The sequence below is a fragment of the Trachypithecus francoisi genome, unplaced genomic scaffold (genome assembly GCF_009764315.1).
Source record: "Trachypithecus francoisi isolate TF-2019V2 unplaced genomic scaffold, Tfra_2.0 Lachesis_group1, whole genome shotgun sequence".
Taxonomy (NCBI): Eukaryota; Metazoa; Chordata; class Mammalia; order Primates; family Cercopithecidae; genus Trachypithecus; species Trachypithecus francoisi.
In genome coordinates, this window is record NW_022681454.1 from 45,875,114 (window position 1) to 45,894,953 (window position 19,840).

General features: G+C 42.1%; 1 protein-coding gene and 1 long non-coding RNA gene across 8 annotated transcripts in view; both read right to left on the minus strand.

Moving 5' to 3' along the window:
- The window catches only part of AFF1 (AF4/FMR2 family member 1), a 214,738-nt gene that overhangs the window by 103,231 nt on the left and 91,667 nt on the right, over positions 1–19,840 (minus strand). The window lies entirely within an intron of this gene.
- LOC117085351 lies at positions 12,476–14,790 on the minus strand. Its single transcript, XR_004437921.1, has 2 exons — positions 13,471–14,790; positions 12,476–13,418 (listed from the first exon to the last, which is right to left on the minus strand). It is a non-coding gene; the product is annotated as an uncharacterized LOC117085351 (long non-coding RNA).

A 19,840-nucleotide genomic window follows, 5' to 3' on the forward strand; every position in this document is an offset into this window, starting at 1 on the left:
TTTGCAATGGCTTAGGGAATGATCCATTAAAAGCTCCCAGGCAAATATTTGGTGAATATTTCCTTTTTCTTGGTTCCATTTTGAGATAAAGGAATATGAAATTTTAAAAATAAACCCACTAGTCATATCATAAGTAAACCTATGTTCAGCCTATATACATCACTGTTTAAACCAAGGTGTAAGCAAGGAAGAGGCAGATGGGAAAATTTTTTAAAGAGGGAATTTTAGGAAGCAGCAAATGCCCTACATGATTCACAAACTCTGTAGTAACTCTTTTTTTTTTTCAGATGGAGTCTCACTCTGTCGCCCAGGTTAGAGGGCAGTGATCTCAACTCACTGCAACTTCTGACTCCTGGGTCCAAGCGATTCTCCAGTCTCAGCCTCCCAAGTAGACAGGATTAGATGCACCTGCCACCACACCTGGCTAATTTTTGTATTTTTAGTAGAGAGAGGGTTTCATCAAGTTAGCCACGCTGTTCTCAAACTCCTGACCTCAAGTGATGCACCCACCTTAGCCTCCCAAAGTGTTGGGATTACAGGCGTAAGCCACCATGCCCAGCTGTCAATAATCACCTTTCAATAACTACAAGTGAACTGTCACTTTAATAAAGGTAGGTTTTTGTTTTTTTTTCAGTCCTGTGTTAAGGAAAAACGCATCCCAACATCAGCCTGGCCATTTTTTCCCACTGTTTCAAATAGAATATAGTGAGTTACAAGTTCTCCTTAGCTGATTTTAGACGGTATTTTGCATTAGCTAAGAGGTTCTCAAACCTGAGTCAGTCAGTTGGAGGGTTTGTGAAAACATAGATCACAGAGACCTGCAGAGTTTCTGAGGCAGTAGGCCTGACATGGGGCCTGAGGCTTGTATGTTGAACAAGTTTCCAAGGGATCTCTAGGGGCAAAAGACAGCACATACTTTTTGGGGATCACCAAAATACAAAAGCAATGGTAACAGCAGCAGCAGCCTGGCCAAGGAATGGCATCACTTAGCATGTTAGTCAACACTGATTTTGGCACTATCACATCAGTTTTCTATTTAATTTTCAAAACAACTCCGTGAGAGTGGGATTATTAGCCCCATTTTCCAAGTGAAAGAAAGCTAGCTCAGATATTGACTTGCGGCCAGGGGCGGTGGCTCACGCCTGTAATCCCAGCACTTTGGGAGGCCGAGGTGGGAAGATCACTTGAGGTCAGGAGTTCAAGACCAGCTTGGCCAACGTGGTGAAACCCTGTCGCTACTAAAAATATAAAATATTAGCTGGGTGTGGTGGCACGTACCTGTAATCCCAGCTACTCGGGAGGCTGAGGCAAGAGAATCACTTGAATCCGGGAGGTAGAGGTTGCAGTAGGCCAAGATCGTGCCACTGCACTCCAGCCTAGGCGACAGAGCGAGACCGCATCTCAGGGAAAAAAAAAAGGGCAGGGTGCGCTGGCTCACGCCTGTAATCCCACCACTTCGGTGGGCTCACTTCGGTGAGCATCAGCTCAACTGATGCTGAGGAGGGTGGATCGCCTGAGGTCGGGAGTTCGAGATCAGCCTGGCCAACACGGTAAAACCCCATTTCCACTAAAAATACAAAAAATTAGCTGGGTGTGGTGGTGGGCGCTACTACAGAGGCTGAGGCAGGAGACTCGTTTGAACCCAGAAGGTGGAGGTTGTTGCAGTGAGTGGAGATTGTGCCACTGCACGCCAGCCTGGGCAACAAGTGCAAAACTCTGTCTCAATTAAAAAAAAAAGGTGGGGGGGGTGAGGGGATTGACTTGCTCACAAATGATAGACCTGAACATTCAAATGCCTGGCAAGAAAGCTTATACTCTCAGCCACAGTTCTGCTAGCAAAGCTGTCAGGCTGTGTTAAATAGGGCAGTGAAGACAAAGAAGGTGTGCTAAAGTGTGCTAACTCATAACCACTCATAATTCCTTAGTCTCAAAGAGGTACACATCGACAATTTAGTATTATCTCTGCCAGCAGGGCCATCTCAGAGCCACAAAACGGATGTTTGGTTAAACTGATCCACACAGGCCTGTCCTTGAGGAAGGACCTAACAGAGGGCCCCTTTGAGAGAAGGATGGCCAATGGCATGACACGGCTCTTCAGTTATAAAAACTGTGGGTTGGACACAGTGGCTCACATCTCTAATCCCAGCACTTTGGGAGGCTGCAGTGGGAGGATCACCTGAGGTCAGGGATTTGAGATCAGCCTGGCCTACATGGCGAAACTCTGTCTCTACTAAAAACACAAAAATTAGCCGGGTGTAGTGGCGAGTGCTTGTAATCCCAGCTACTTGGGAGGCTGAGGCAGGAGAATCGCCAGAACCCAGGAGATGGAGGCTGCAGTGAGCCGAGATCACACCACTGCACTCCAACCTGGGCTAAAGAGCGAGACTCTGTCTCATAAATAAATAAATAAATATAAAAACTGTACTACAATTCTTGTTTCAGAGCCTCTGATGTGCCCCTGGGAAGGAGGGTGCAATGACCACTCCACAGACACCATGGGTTCTACTAGAAGTCTACAAAAATCTATTTAGATAGGGAAATAATTCTCCTTTCAGTAGCCAAATTCTTGCCTTCAGATCACATACTATTGTCCACCATCTTTGAGGTTCAACCTGATGTATCAAAAGATCTCCACACAATCCATCAAGCCACCTCCTCCACATTTTTCTTTCAGTTAAGTGTACTAGAAATGGGGAGAACCACAGGCTTCAGTGTCCAGTGCCCGGTGAGAGCAGTCACATGTGAAAATTCACCTGCAGAACATAAACACTCGAGCCATGAGAGCGGGACTGTGCCACAGATGTTTCACTGACCGAATCCACTAACTCAGCACAAGAGCTTGAACGAAGCTTTGGAAATCTAAAATGTGCCAGGATGCTCTCACCTTCTGAAAGGTGGTGAAAATCCTGAGGAATTCAGAGCTGCCTGTTCAGCCCCTCAATACAGTCATTTAGTCAACCCCATGCTGGGGCCTGTCAGGGCACATTTACTCTGACTTTTCAAATGCTTCCTGGGGGTGGGGATGGATGTGTTTAAAATATATTGTGGTAAAATGTAAGAAATCACAACTCTGTAAGGATTAGTGAGAGTAATTCCTTTTTCTCTTTCCCTCACACTAAAAAAGGAAATAGCATATGTGGATGAGGAAAAGATAGTAACAGAAAGGCCCAAGTTGGGCGTGAAACGTGGGGCAGTGTGTTGGCTCTGGTATCATCTGGCTGTAAGCACCTTCTCCCAGGCTGGAGCCCATGGGCCCTGCTGCTAAACTAGGTTAGTCATGCGGGATTGCTGAATGCCATTCGGTGCTTCCATGGTAACTCAAGGCCCACAGGGCTGGCTGTGCACAGCTGACTACCCATTTATCACCCTTGACTGGTCACTTCACATAGGCCTTCCTCTGATAGATGTCACCAACTCTCTAGAATTCGAGTTTAAATTTTTAACTCTCTCTTGGATGGTGGAGTGTGATTTCTCCTATATATTTATCTTCATAAGCCTGGAGACATCTGACAGGAAGGAAAGGGAAAATCCTAAAATCAACAGTGTACATTAACTCTGGAAAGGATTAAGTCTTATTACTATTTAGAAGCACTATGCCATTGTGATTTGAATGTACAAAGGATAGGATATAGCAACATATAAACACACAAAAGTTGGGCAACCCCAGCTTAGAGGATGGTGAGATAGAGATCTGTCACAAACAGGGAGGCAAAAAGACAGGATGCTAGGATTCTTCCATACCATGTAAGTGACTTTTTTATTTTAAAAGCCACATCTCAACTTTGTAAGTCCATCTTTTAGCCTTTTGTTTGCACATTCCCCTATTCCTACCATCTAACACGCAGGAAACATTTTTCACACATTGGCTTTATGAAAAAACATCAACATACCTCAAAGCACAATATTAGTTTGACTTCCAAATACAATTTAAACATGAGAAATCAAAGTGGTTCCATGTCTGAAGGCAGGATAAAATGTTGCTTCAAAGAATGGAGATTTTTTTCCTCTCTCCATCCATGTGAAAGAATTTGTAAGAGACTTTCTCATAATAAAAATCACTCAGCTAAATCATCCCAGGGTTTTCACTCTCAATACCTAACATGAGTAACGTTCTTAAAATTTATAAAGAAAGTAATCAGAGTCTTAATCCTAAAACAAAGTCTTACAATCTGATTTCATATTAAAAATATCAGCCAAGTACAATGAAAAAATAGCACGATGTCAGTTGTTTTCCTGGAAGAGCCCCCAGGGGATTATCTCAGGGCATTAGCACTCTATGCTACTCACTTCTGTTTGCCACAGAAGGTTCAGTCTTATCATAATTTATTATAGTATTTATTTTTAAAGTTTTATGTGACCCCATTTTGCAAAATTAAATCAACCTTGAAAACACTGCCCACATAACATCTTGCCATTCTCTAGGAGGGTGATACATGACAGTGAAATTTACATTCTTGGTACCCATCGTAAACATTCTCCAGGACTCACAACTAGTAAGATATTTTGCATATCTTAAATGTATCCTGCAAGTTTTAAATTGAGAAAGACTCTACACTTGGGCAAATGTGACTAAAAAGTCACATCAATTCTAAGGAAAGACATGTTAATTTACCTTTCAAAATGAACTTGCCCGGTACTTCTGTATGCCTGTTAATATGCAGCAAAGGTCTGAAAAGATACATTTTACAAAAACCTACCAAGCAGGGCTGAGCGCAGTGGTTCATGTCTGTAATCCCAGCAGTTTGGGAGGCCGAGGCGGGCAGATCACTTGAGGTCAGGAGTTCAAGACTAGCCTGGCGAACATGGTGAAACCCCGTCTCTACCAAAACTACAAAACATTAGCTGGGTGTGGTGGTGGGTGCCTGTAATCCCAGCTACTCGGAAGGCTGACGCAGGAGAACTGCTTGAACCCAGGAGGCGGAGGTTGCAGTGAGCCGAAAACGCGCCATTGCACTCCAGCCTGGGCGACAGAGCAAGACTCCGTCTCAAAACAAAAACAAAAAACCTACCACCAAGCAGCAAGGGATTAGGGTGCAGAATGTTAAGTGGTGATGTGGTTTGGGGAACATTTTGTTAACATCCTGTTTTTAAATTCTTTTCACAATAAGAAAGCATCTATTTGTATAAAAGTTCTGATTAAAAACAAAAGAGCCTCATATACTATAGCAACGTCAGGTTGGGGATAAAGAAATACTGAAGTGTTAATCATTTTTGCAGTAACTCTCATTAGAAGCTCTGAAAACTGATTTTGGGTTCTGAACTCAGTCTTAGATTGTTAGCAAGTAATTTTAGATCCATCTGTGTAAAGCAGAATCTCAAATTAGCTGGGCATGGTGGCACACTCCTGTAGTCCCAACTACTTGGGAAGCTGAGATGGGAGGATCACTTGATCCTGAGAGGGAGAGGTTGGAGCGAGCCAAGGTCACACCCTGCACTCCAACCTCAGCAATGGAGCAAGATGGAGCAAGAAGCTTGTCTCAAAAACAAGGCGGGGAGAGACAAAAAAAGCAGGGAGAGACAAAAAAAGCAGAAACTCACTGCCATATTAGAGAATATGTTCTAACATTCAAACACCAGCAGATGATTTTTTTTTTTTGAGACGGAGTCTCGGCTCTGTCGCCCAGGCTGGAGTGCAGTGGTGCGGCAGATCCCGGCTCACTGCAAGTTCCTCCTCCGGGGTTCACGCCATTCCCCTGCCTCAGCCTCCTGAGTAGCTGGGACTACAGGCGCCCACCACCACGCCCAGCTAATATTTTTGTATTTTTAGTAGAGATGGGGTTTCACCTGTGTTGGGCACGATGGTCTCGAACTCCTGACCTTGTGATCTGCCCACCTTGGCCTCCCAAAGTGCTGGGATTACAGGTGTGAGTCACCACACCCGGCCCCAGCTGATGTTTTTTAATTGGGGGAGTTAATATAACCTACTTTGTTTCTCTTAATAGATCTCATAAGTCTATTTTGAGAGGTAATTTTTACCTTACAGATAGAAAGACACAAGAACTTGTCTTCCTTATCAATCGGTTTTTAAGGGACAGTAAGGAAAACTGTGTGGTTGGGCATACATAGCCCCAACAGAAAAGCCGGATGGGGGAAGAGGAGACAGATGAGCTAATGTGTTCCCATGTGCAGCACACCAAGCCTCTCATCTTCCAAACATATTTTAACAATAAAAAACTAGTACTGAGTAAGCAAGGCCAGCATGCATACTGAACAATTACACAAACCCCACCACCAGTCAAACAAATCACTTCTCACCTCAAAAAGCTGGCAATCTATAGCTAGGGGTTAATAAAACATGTCTTTATGTTATATGCAATGTGAGCATATTGATGTTACTGACAAATTTCAGAAAATTCAGTCCCTGAGACTGATGTCAAGTGCTTACCAGCAGTCAAGCAAGGGGATATACAGAAATTACCCTCCACAATGGCAACAGAGATAAACCAGTTTTTTCAACCTGAGATAAAGTCTGTCACCAGACTAGTTATTTATGTCTCCCTTTAGTTGTAAAGGCCCCTGGTGAGCATAGCCGCACAGTGCCTCGTTGGCACTGCTCATTTGGCACCAATCAGAAATGTGGATAGGTGTTGGCTCTTCCCCTGCTCTTCTGGTCTGTAGTAGGATCAATCAGAATGCTGGCCTCATTACCAGGCCACTCATGTCACACACTCTCAACTGACCCTGAAGGACCACATCCCATACCTGCAAAATGATAAGGCTGGTGAAAGTCTCTCAATACAGCCACAAAAATTAAAAATCCTAGAGTCACAAGCTAACAATGTAGACAAGCAAGCTTAAAGTCTTTTTCTTAATGCTTTCTTCCTTTAGTTCATTCCCCAGCTTTTAAAAAAATGTTTTGGGTATTAAACCTATGAAGCATCCAATATTCAAATAAAATGGACTGCACTTCTCACTTGGAATGTGGCCCTGAGAGGCTCCTCTTTCTGGGTTGTCCATCTCCACAAAGCTGCATCACTAATCTTTCTAAAAATCATAAATCTGATCTTGTTATTCATTTACCTAAAACCTTCCTGGGAGCCCTGATGCCTACAGGATTAAAGCTCCTGAATGAGTACTTTTTTTTTTTTTTTTTGAGACGGAGTGTTGCTCTGTCGCCCAGGCTGGAGTGCAGTGGCGCGGTCTCCGCTCACTGCAAGCTCTGCCTCCCAAGTTCACACCATTCTCCTGCTTCAGCCTCCCGAGTAGCTGGGACTACAGGCACTCGCCACCATGCCCGGCTAATTTTTTTTATTTTTAGTAGAGACAGGGTTTCACTGTGTTAGCCAGGATGGTCTCGATCTCCTGAACTCGTGATCTGCCCTCCTCGGCCTCCCAAAGTGCTGGGATTACAGATGTGAGCCACTGCGCCAGGCCTTCTGGGTATTTCAAGCTGTACTTCTGCCTGCCTCAGCCCTCCCGGGTAAGAGCACCCTTCCTGCGTTCTGCCTCATTCTCTACCCTTTAAGCACAGGGAGCAGGGAGGCTCTGGGGAGCAGATCTTCTCCCTGCCTGGTCTCTAACTGCTGCCTTTCAAAAGTCTTCCTCAGTATCACTGTCTCCATTTCTGGGATACCTCTGCTGTCTATGTTTCTATTTACCCAAACTAGATAGACTTTATATATGTGTGCCTATAGATTTTCCTTATTAGACTGTGAGCTCCTCCTTAAGGGCACGGACTATTTCTGAGGGTTCTTTACCCAGCATAGTGCTTACTAAATGTGATGCTTAATATGTATCTTCGACTGAATTATATTCAAGCATTACTCAATTTCCAACGATTCAGAATTCTGTATTCTGCCAGCCTATTTATTATCTAACGACAAAATGTGACTCATTGTCTGATACCTAAAACTGATTTTTACCAAATTCTTTTACCCATCAAATGACTCAAACCTAGAAGACAGGCTGACAACACCCTTTCCTAGATGGGCCAAGAAAGTTGCCTCAGCTAACACCATGTGTTAATCAGTTAATGTTACAGATTTTATTCAGTTTACCATACTTATTAATTAGTCATAAAACCCCAAGTGCACTACAGTAAAAGAAAAGGTACAATGTTTGGGTAACACTTAGAGAAAACACACGTTTAGTTTTAAATCAACAGATTCAGAATAATTTTAGAAAGCTACCTCCAGGACGAAAACTTGGACAATACACAAATCTCTCCATGCTGCCATAAATGCATCATGGGGAACAATACAAGAAAATACAGGATCCAGAGAGATAATTTTAAATGCAAGGCAGATTCAGTGGTCCTTCCACTGCTGAAAGCCTTCCACAGGCTTGCTATAGCATTCAAAATTAAAATCCAGAAGCCTGGCCAACGAGGCCCCATTCCCAGCACACTTCCGAGATCTAGCATCCTTCCTCCCACTACCCTCCCTGGAATACTAGCCAGATTGGCTGTCTTTTCATGCCTGGAGCAGGTCAAGCTGTGCACTGCTGTGCACTGCTAATCCCCGTTTGCGTGCACTGCTAATCCCCGTTTGCATGCTCTGCGCCTAAAGCTGAGGACGACTGGCTCTCTCTCCACTAATATCTCAGGTTATAACTATCGGCTCCTCAGCCAGTCCCCGCCACCAGCAGGTGCTCTCCAGCCCTTCACCTTTCAGTCACCATCTAAAATGATCCTGTCTACCCACTCATCTGTTCAGTCATCATCTGACTCCCCGCATCCATCCCAAGGAAGAATGCACGTGGCTGCAGGTCAGTCACTCCTTCCCTCTTGATCCTATTTACCCAGCACTAACCCATCAGGCCATATGAATATTAGTTGAGTAAGTGAGATTCTGCACATCTAACTCTACATACAGATCCAGAGACTCAATAGCTTTTTTTTTTTAATACATTTTGAAGTTAACCATTTAATAATACATTTTTTAAAAACTAGGTAGTTAGGAAGAACATTCTCTAAACTGATTAATACATCAAATTTTCAAGTCCCACACAGAAAACAAGAAAAACAAATTATTCCCAAATTCATCTTGCCTCAGGAAGAGACTGCTGAAACGTCCCCAAGGCGATTTTAAAAGGCAACTCTTCTCTCAAGTTATTCAGGAGCAAATCTGGTTTTAAGAAACAACTAACTTCTACAGCCCATAAGAGATCAAATATACTAAGTGAATATACTTTTACGTAATTTAAGCACCAGATAATTCCAAACATACACCAAACTGAATGAGGTACATTCTATAGAACAGCTTGGAACACAGGACAGGATTTACCATTCCAAAAGGAAGAGTCCCTCCCAGCCACTGAACTTCTAACGCACACATTCCAGAGAACCAACTGCACCACATACAATAAGAAAAACCTTTGAAATTGGGCCAATGTACCAGCACAGCTTCAGCCAGAACAAATGCTCAGCATTTAGACTTGCTAACCAGCAGCAAAAAAGCAACAGGAAAAGGCTTACACTTGGAAAATGAAAGGAAAAGCAATGTCTGTGTATTGATAAGAACAGTGGGGAACAATAGGATAATAAGGAAACTGGCAAGATGCAATTTATTTCTCTAAAGAATAAGATATTAAGAAACATTTATTCTTGTTGTTTTTTGAGACAGGGTCTCACTATCACTCAGTGCAGTGGCACAATCATGGCTCGCTGCAGCCTCAAACTTCTGGGCTCAAGGGATCTTCCCACCTCAGCTTCCTGAGTAGCTGAGACTACAGGCATGCACCATCAAGCCCAGCTAATTTTTAAGTATTTTTGTAGAGACAGGGTCTTGCTTTGTTGCCTAGGTCGGTCTCAAACTCCTGGCCTCAAGCAATCCTCTTGCCTTGGCCTCCTAAAATGCTGGAACTACAGGTGTGAGTCCCTGCACACAGCTTGAAACATTTATTGTTGAAATGAGTACACAGGAACCCATCAACACATTTTTCAATTGCTGAATAAACCAAAAAAAATTGTAGGGCTCTTCCACTCTCCACTTCAAGCTCATTCCATCATGGGAGAGTATATCCAAAATTAAATTCAAGGATCCTCCATCCCCCCAGTCAACAACTGCCACTAGGAGAAACCACTGTCAATTATATTTTAAACCTAGTTAAACAGGCTGCTGTGGACACATTCATACAAAGAGATAAACTTCTTAGAACTGAGAAGTTTTTTCCAGGCTCCTAGCAAACAACACATGGGCCACAAAGCAGATACTTAACCTTACTTGCATATTACACAAAGCAGACAATAACAACAAAACAATGGAGGAATAAGTTGTCCATATAAATGTTTTTAAAGAATCATCAGCGCTTTCCTTTACATCTTGACTTTGGTTATCTTTCCCTTTGATTACTGAATTACACACACACACTTGTTTCTACAGAAAGAAAGCTTAATGTCACAAAAACTAGAGGCAGTTTCATTTTGTTCCATTTCATTCCACAGACATTTCAAGTAGGAAGAACAGGGAGATTATTATAGGAGAAGAAAGCTGGAAACATCTATTGGTATTTTATACGGTAACAAGCAACAATTACATGTTTCTAAATATTCTCATTTTCATCATAACCCCAGCTCACCTCCTACTACCCGCTATAATTGGCATCTCCTTAAAGTTAAACAGTAAGTCATTGTTTTTCTGGAGAAATCTCCCTTCATTTGACCTCTGCTAAGCCATGTTGTGAGCCTTACAAAGCTTGTCAGGATTCTTTGGGCTGGATTTTGGCCCAGATATCAACATTTATATGCAGAATATATCATCTTTTCACCATCATTACCAACAGGCAGTTCACTTGCATAAAAGAAAGGGTATTTGTCAATCTTAAAGCATCCCTCTAACCTTCAGCCAACACTAAAAAACTAGAATCTGAGAGTTCAATTAAGACAGACATGCATTTGAGAATTTGTGGAGTCCTTAATAATGTTAAGTTCTTGATAAGGCTGTAAAGTTTCCATATCTACTCTCTGAAAAGCAGACACTAATATATCCACTGCAAGTAAACAATAAGCAAACATTCAAAATTACCAGATACACTGTGACAATTCATATTTCATAAGACCTGTTTATAAAATAATTTCTTCAAACAAGAATTGTATTTTGAATATTATTTATGTCAAAGTTGAGAACAGGAATGCATTTGTCTATGGCTTTCTGTACTTCAAGGTCGTAAGCCTCACAGAATGAGAACAGAAAAGCTCCTTATTTCCAGTAAACATTGACTTCCTCTTATGTGCCAGACCTAAGGATAAAAGGGTAAGGGATTCCACAATTTAGCGAGATACACAATGAAGAAGGAGAAAAAAAAAAAACCTAAGAGTGATCCTAGAGGTTGATTACAAGTGCTAAAGGACTAAGGAGAAAAACAGGAACTCTAAATGGAGGAGCCTGCGGTGATTTATTTAATTAAGAGCAGGGACATCTGAGCTGAATCTTGAAGGATCAGCAGAAGTTTCCAAGACAGAAAGAGGCCTCCACCCCAAGACAGCACTTAAGCTGTAGGGGAGTGATCATTTACCGTAGGGTGTTTGCATCTGTCTTACTCCACTCAGATTTCTCACAGGATGGGCCCGAAAGCTTGCCTGATAATCTGTGGGGATGATAACGTCTTGCAGCCACCCACACCACTGGTCTGGAGCGCCTCAATTATCTTTCAGAGGCTGCAATACCCTCCTACCCCCACCCTGGACAACGGCCTGTGGGTTTTCCTCAGCCTGAAAAAACAATCTCAAATTACTGTGCACGTGGAAAACTGTCAGTTTTTGGGAAATGCACCGAGCCTGGATGTGGGACTTCAGAATGCAAATGCACTCAGCTGGGGCCTCAGATGATCACACAAACAAAACCGATCACCATTCCCAGATCCCTTTTGCTCCTCATTGCCCAAAAGAGGCTCAATCTCGGGAATGTGAGTCACTCAGCACTGGGTCTGCACAGAGCACCAGGACGCTGGTTACACAGAGCTTTGCTGTGAAAAGTCTGGCCTAACTTCCTAATTCAAATGATTTTACACTGTTTTACAAGACTTCCACATATCATTCTGTTTGCTGAGCCAACATTAACAATGTGAAATGGAATGGGGGGGGGAAAAAGCTCAGTGTAAATTTTACACGAATATTTAGTTGCATACTCCCACCCCCAAACTGTTCCCTTATTTCCTGACATGCTTAGACCAGTGTTTCAGACTTGTAAGTAAAATTAAAGAAGGGTAAGACTGCCAGTGGCAAAGGGGGGAGAATTTTTTTAACCATTCATATTTAACACTGGCCAATCTTTAAATTTCAACTTTAAAATGTTCCTTAAAGTTAGCAAGAAATAAAAAGACGGGCTAGCCCAGGGACTGGCAAACTATGGCTCGTGGGCCAAATCCGGACCAGCTGCCTATTGTTATGAATAAAGATTCACTGGAACACAGTGATGCCCATTTGCTTACATATTGCTTATGGATGCTTTGGTCCTACCACAGCAGAGTTGAGTAGGGGCAACATAAACCACATGGGCTGCAAAGCCTGAAATATTTACCATCTGGTCCTTCACAGAAAAGGTCTGTTGACCCCTGGACTAGTCCCTAAATTAGTAAGAAACACGAGGGGTGATTTTTTTTTTTTTTTTTTTGTAAAGTTCATTTATAAGCTCAGTGTAAAGCCTAAAGGAATAGAGACTGCTTCTCAAATAACTTCTTTTAGAATATACAGTCTTTCAGTGACGGCAAGTTCTCCTTATCTGCCTTCTTGACTTCAGGAAAAAGATGAAAATCTCCATTCTTACCTCTAATTATCTCATTTAAATGTCTTTCCCCCTTTTTCCAAAAGATTAGCATAATGTGATGTGTGATGGAAAGTGTGCCAAGCAGGCAGCCTCCACTCACTGTACAATGTCATCCAACATCTTCAGAACTCTTCCCCATCTCCAAAACTTGACCTTTTCACAGTACCTCCAAGGTGTTGCGAAGTGTGTGTTGACGGAAGTGTGGGAAACCCATGAGGTATGAAACCATTCCAGCCACTGTTTTGGCTGCATCTTAAAGTGAATAACGGACTTCACACTGCAATTCTTTATAATTTGAGGATAAAATAAATGGAAAGGACAGGATATGCAGGAGACAGCACAGCAAAAGAAAACACTAGGAGACATTCTGAGATTAAGAACTCCCAAGGCACAGGGAGTCCATCCAATTTCCCTGTGCTATCTACTCCAGCAGGCGGGTGTGGTTTTTGGAAAATATGAAGAATTAAGTCAGTGGCTGCAATTAAAGGTCAGAACTTACTGTTCCTCAAATGTCCTGATTCTTTAAAAGTCTAGTGGGAGAATGCACTGCTAGATCTGAATACCTTTATGTACATAAAAAAAAATCTGTCAGGCTGACAGTGTAAGGAGGAAACTGCTTGACAGTCTTCATAACATTAAACTTCTGTCTTCAAATGGAGGTAGAGTGAACCTCTTACATATTCTTATCACCTATTCCTTCCCATTTAAAACCTCCTGCACTCAGGGAGACCCTGTTTCCCTTATCACTCTAGCCTTTTAAAACCACCTGCACTCAGGGAGACCCTGTTTCCCTTATCACTCTAGCCTAATCACAGACTCCCAACTATTCTCTTACAATAAAGTAGCTCAGAAACAGCTACAATATTTATATCAAAGTTTACCAAATGCTAGAGGATAACAGAATAAAAAGAAACAGGTAACATGCATCCAGGTACCTGACAAATTACAACCTGCCCAATTTCAGTCTGGGGCACCTGGTTATCTACAGACCCACCATTAATTTACCTGGGAGGACACTCACTCACCCCCAGATTTCTCCCAGTGTGGCCAAAAGGAAGCCCTTGAGAGCCCTGGCCATGAAATAAAAGACCCCACCTGTGTAGGATGACAGACACCAACTAAGGCCACCTCCTTTGGGGACACTCCGCCTGCCTTCCCACAACTTCAACAGCATAACACTGGAAGAACACAATCCGATAGTCCTAGCATTTCTCTAATAAATGCACTCCTAAAGTGGCAGGGAATGATTTAGTAATACATTCTGTCATGCATTTTACTGTTACCCAAAAATGGGGAGGTCTTAAATGGACATGAGTCTCCACTTTCCTTCGGTGTGAGAAGGGCTGGTTCTAAAAATTTTATCTTTAATTCTCAGCAAAAGACAACCTAGTTGAAGAAAAACATACCTTAATCCAAGAGCTTTGGTCTGAGACCTCAATAAATTATTTAAATAATCTCTACAAAATGAGGTATTATAAAGCACATACAACTTCATCCAACAGGTTTTAAAAAATTGAAATGACACCCTGAGAGGAAGAAAAATAAAACAGGTTATGTGTTTGTTTGCTCAACTTCTAATCATCTTCCCAAATATACATCAAAAAATAACCTAAAGAATAGTTCCAAATCTTACTAGGGCTATGAGTTACACAGATGTATGTATGCACTGTCAAAATGGACCAGTACACTTAAAATTTGTGCCTTTCACTGCATTTTATACCAAAAGGAAAAAAAACTTAAAAAAAAAAAAACCGAACTTGAGTTAATAATATACAAGCTATTTACGGGACAGTATACTCCCCCACAACTTATATAAGAAGCATAAAAATACATTAATGGATGGATACAGCAACAAAGAGATGAATATATGGTAATGCAAGTAAAATAAAATGTTAATACATACTGAGTATCCCTTTATCTGAAATGCTTGGGACAATAAGTGTTTTGGGTTTCAATTTTTTGGGGGGAGGGGGGATTTTGGAACACTGGCATTGAGCACCACTAATCTTAAAATCTGAAATCTAAAATGCTCCAATAAGCATTTACTTAAGAGTGTCATGTCATCACTCAAAAAGTTTCAGATTTTGTAGCCAGGCGTGGTAGTACACACCTGTAATCCCAGCTACTTGGGAGGCTGAGAAAGGAGAATCGCTTGAACCCCAGGAGGCAGAGGTTGCGGTGGGCCAAGATCATACCACTGCACTCCAGTTTGGGCGACAGTGAGACTCATCGCAAAAAAAAAAAAAAAAAAAAAAACAACAGCAACAACAACAAAAAGTTTCAGATTTTGGAAAGTTTAGGATTTTGGATTAGGACTATTTAATATATACTTATAATCTGGGAATAAGGCTTTTTACTGTGAAATTCCTTAAACTTTTCTGAATGTTTGAAAATGTTCATAATATGTTAGAAAAAATAACCACAAGAATAAACTATTAAATTTGGTCAAAACACTGTGGTAGGATCATTGTGTAACCCCACATTTTTCCAACAGACTCTCCTCTCTCCTCTAGGGTATTTACAGGCTTCTGGTTAAATCTCAGATTTTAGCAGAAAGGAGTAATTTGGAAGCACAAATTTATCTATGAAATATTATAGCAAATCTTTGGAAGGAAAAGAACTCAAGAGTGGTCCTAAACTTGTGAGACATATGATTTCATCAGCTGTCAGCAGAACTGAAATAGCAGAAGTGTGCATGTTACATGTGTATCCGTGCAGGCACGCCAAGCAAAACTAGAGCCTTTACCTAACACCTTCAAATCTTTCTCTGGCTACTGTTTTTTGCTCTACTGGAAAACTACAAGCAATCTAGTAGACACATGCATACATTTGTAGAGTAAGTTTCAAATTCCCACCTGGAAAGTTTTCAGGGCAATCTCCTTAGTAGCCACTGTGAAGACTTAATTCACCTGCCCTGGTTTCCTCCCCCAGTATTCATTATTTAAAATATCATACTTTTCCCTACTTGAGAATTAGGTTGTTTGTGAAGTTTCAGAAAGTTAATCTTCTCTGGTTCTTGTCCTATTTCTTCCTGTACTGATTTAGGGCCTATAAAGAAACCACCGGAATCACATTTCCTTCTTCATATTTCAAAGTGTTTCTCCTGCAAGTCCTTCCCCACAAAATTACCAAGCCAGAAAGCCTTGAGATTTTAGGAAGGATCGAGTCAATGATTGTATTTCATCTAGTTTGAGTTACATCTGATATATAAAATATGAGAGAACCAGATTTTAGAAAAGCATTTTACATAAGCAAATCTGTAATACAATAGGTAGTTACTTTGTATGTACCAATCTCCCTTCCCCCGTTATTTATCCTCTGAGCTAGTTCCAAATGCTGCTGCAATCAACCTCCTCCCTGCAGACGTGCTGAGGAACCATGTCATTCGGAATTCTTTCCTTGCTCCTTTAGAAGTCTGGCCTCAGTTTCCTACTAACAGGTCCTCCTCACCTCCAACTTCCCTACCACTTCCTACTACAGAGCAACTGGATGGCCACTCAAGGTCCTCACACAGAGACTGCTGTTTGTCAGTCTCCTGCCACAACTTTATTGAAACTGAAGGGGGCAGAGAGAAGGCTGAACATGACACAGGACGGAACATTTTGGTTACCACCACAGTAAACGAGTAGAGGGAATGGTCTCAGCAGGGCATCGTGGCTCACGCCTGTAATCCCAGCACTTTGAGAGGTCGAGGCGGGAGGATCACTTGAAGTCAAGGGTTCGAGACCAGCCTGGCCAACATGGCAAAACCCCATCTCTACTAAAAGTACAAAAATTAGCTAGGTGTGCATGGCAAATTTTTAATTTTATTTATTTACCTATTTATTTATTTTGAGACAGAGTTTCCCTCTTGTTGCTCAGGTTGGAGTGCAATGGCATAGTCTCGGCTCACTGCAACCTCCGCTTCCTGGGTTCAAGCAATTCTCCTGCCTCAGCCTTACAGGCATGCACCACCACGCCCGGCTAATTCTGTATTTTTAGTAGAGACAGGGTTTCTCCATGATGGTCAGGCTGGTCTCAAACTCGCGACCTCAGGTGATATGCTTGCCTCGGCCTCCCAAAGTGCTGAGATTACAGGCGTGAGCCACCATGCCAGGCTGCAAATTTTTAATTTTTAATTACAGGTACATGCACCCGTAATCCCAGCTACTCTGGGGGCTAAGGCATAAGGATTGCTTGAATCCGAGAGGCTGAGGTTGCAATGAGTCAAGATCATGCCACTGCACTCCAGCCTGGGTTACAGAGCGATACTTCTTATTAAAAAAAAAAAAAAACATGGTCTCTGGAATTACAGAAGGATTCAAACCTAGACTCTGCCACTTCCTAACTGTGATTCTTTGGGTAAATCATTTACTCACTAAATGTGGGGGTGAGGGGTAGGCTAAGACTGTGTAACCTACACAGCACCCAGGAGTGTCTTGCACATACTGTGTCCTAAGCAAATATAGGTCAAGTAACTGACACCTGGGGCCAGCATGATTTAGGGTCTGATGACAATGTACAAATGCTCTCTGAAACACAAACATCCCCATGCATAGGAACTAGGGGAAACCCGTAGAGCGAGAGTTCTCCACTACTGACACTTGGGGCCAGGTAATTCTTAGTGGTGGGGCTGTCCTGTATATTGTAGGACGTCGGCAGCATCCCTAGCCTCTATCTGAGATGATGGTAGCACACCCCCCCCCCCCCAGGCGGGACAGCCATATCTGTCTCCAGACATTATCAAATATCCCCCGGACAGGGGAGGGTAAAATCTCCTCCCCTGTGGAGAACCACCGCTGTAGAGAATGAGAAATATTCCCAAAGTCACTGTGTTACTTCTCTACTGGGATAGCAGCCACCACAACAATGCAGGACGGAAGGAACTGACATGGGAAATCTTTGCCAATAGCTACATTTATGACAGGCACCTCTGAGATCCTGTCACTACCAGGTACAGCCAACAGGGTAAGCCACACACTCTCTAAGCCTTAGTTTCGTCCTCTCTAAAATAGGGATGATAATTGTACCAAAAAGTTTTGGGCTGTTGTAATAATTTCATTAACCAATGCAGACATAGTGCTGAGCCCAGTGCCTAGTGTTCAATAACTGTGAGTCATTATTAACGAATGTACACAGCTGGAGTCCAAGTGCTGGCAAAGGAGCACAGGCTTTGGTGCCCCTTCCTCCATTCTGCCTATGCCTTTCCCATCACATCCCTTTCCTCCCTAAAAAGGGAGATAACTCAATACTAAACACAACAGATGGTCACTAGAGCTGACAGCCTAGAGAGCAGGATAAGAGAACCTCAGAAAAAAAAGGGGAACCCAAGGATGGCATAAAATGTGGTATCTCACAGCAGAAGCAAAGGGATGCATGCATTTCACACTAAAAATGAAGGAGTGGAAAAATGTTTTATTCTAAATATCAGTTTCTTCTAAAGAAGCAGGATCAGGATCAGGGCTGGGTGCAGTGGCTTATGCTTGTAATCCCATCACTTTGAGTGGCTGAGGTGGGTGGATCACTTGAGGCCAGGAGTTTGAGACCAGCCTGGCCAACATGGTGAAACCCCATCTCTACTAAAACAAATATTTAAAAAATTAGCCGGGTGTGGTGGTGGGTACCTGTAATCCCAGCCTCAGGAGGCTGAGGCAGGAGAATTGCTTGAACCTGGGAGGCAGAGGTTGTAGTGAGCAGATAGCGAGCGCCACTGCACTCTAGCCTGGGAGACAGAGCAAGACTCTGACTCAAAAAAAAAAAAAAAAAAAGATCCTAAAGGAGGATGAAGAGTAAAAGGGATTTCACACCTTTTATACAAAAAGGTTCCACCCACGGACATCCCCGTCCCAAATATTGCTGGAGTTCCCCAAGTTACAAATACCCTACAACTACAAATCATCTCTCTCCAAATTCCCTATGCCGAAACCAAGCTGGAGAAAAGGCACTTACTTCCCAGAGGCTAACGCTGGGAAACACTGACCTCACATTTCTTCACTCTGAGAGGAATTTTACACATACCACGTTTCCCTACTCTCATCCTCCTTTTTTTGTTTCAGTTATAGCTCAGTTTAGAGATACACAGACACCCCACCCATATTCCACTTTCTATGCTTTCCTTTGCTCCGCCAGTAAATCAAGGGTCACCGGCCACATGGATGTATGTATGAAGGGCAAGCAAGACATTTACATGTAAGTCTGGAGTAGATCTGAAGCTGTGTATCAGCTGTCACTTGCTACCTGTGTGAGCGTGGCCAAGTCAACTAATCTCCATGAGCCTCAGTTTATCTGTATAATGGCGGTGATAAGCTCTGCTTTGCAGATTAAATGATACCATTTTGCAAAGTTCCTTGCTCAGAGATCAGAACAGAATGCTCAATAAATAATTGCTTAATAAAAGACTGCTATTACCACAGATCAAAATTATACATAATTCTCTGTCCTTAAAAGTACTCAGGTTTACCAGTGGAAATGCTCCTGCCCCAAAGAATCCATTTTTTCCAGTCTCCTCCAAGTAATCCTAAAGATCCCTTACACCACTCCTCTTTCTCCCTCCACAAAACCCCCAAAGCTAAAAGCTAACACAAGTATAGAATGAACCCTCTTGTTTAAGCATGGTTTTTATGCTTTATTTCAGTGATTGCACCGTTTTGCATTATTTTTCCAAATGTTTGACATTTTGGCACAAGTTAAGAAACATTCTGGCTCTAGCCTTGGGCCTAACCTTCATCACATGATTTTCACTGCTGCTTCTGCAAAAATTTTCTATGCCCCAAACACATTTTTGGAAGAAAATCAGTTAGTAAATTGGAAACTATCTACACTTTTTTTTTTTTTTTTTTTTAAATTTCCAACACCTATTGAAATAACTACCCACACTGGCCAGTTCAACCATTAAAATATAGTGAAAAAAGTCAATTTTTAATTAAAATAGAAAATTTCTTCTCAAATAAATAAGTGGTTCTTTCTATCCTTCGGTTTCGGCAGTTTTTATAATAAGTCAATAAATATACAAGTATCTGAATTTTCTATTTCTTATAATTTAAACATAAATTAGGTTAAAATTTACAAAGTTACCACAAATCCATTCATTTCCTTGTCAACTTTTAAATGAGACTGACACCAAAAAACAAAAACTAAATAGAATTCTTCCCCAGCTA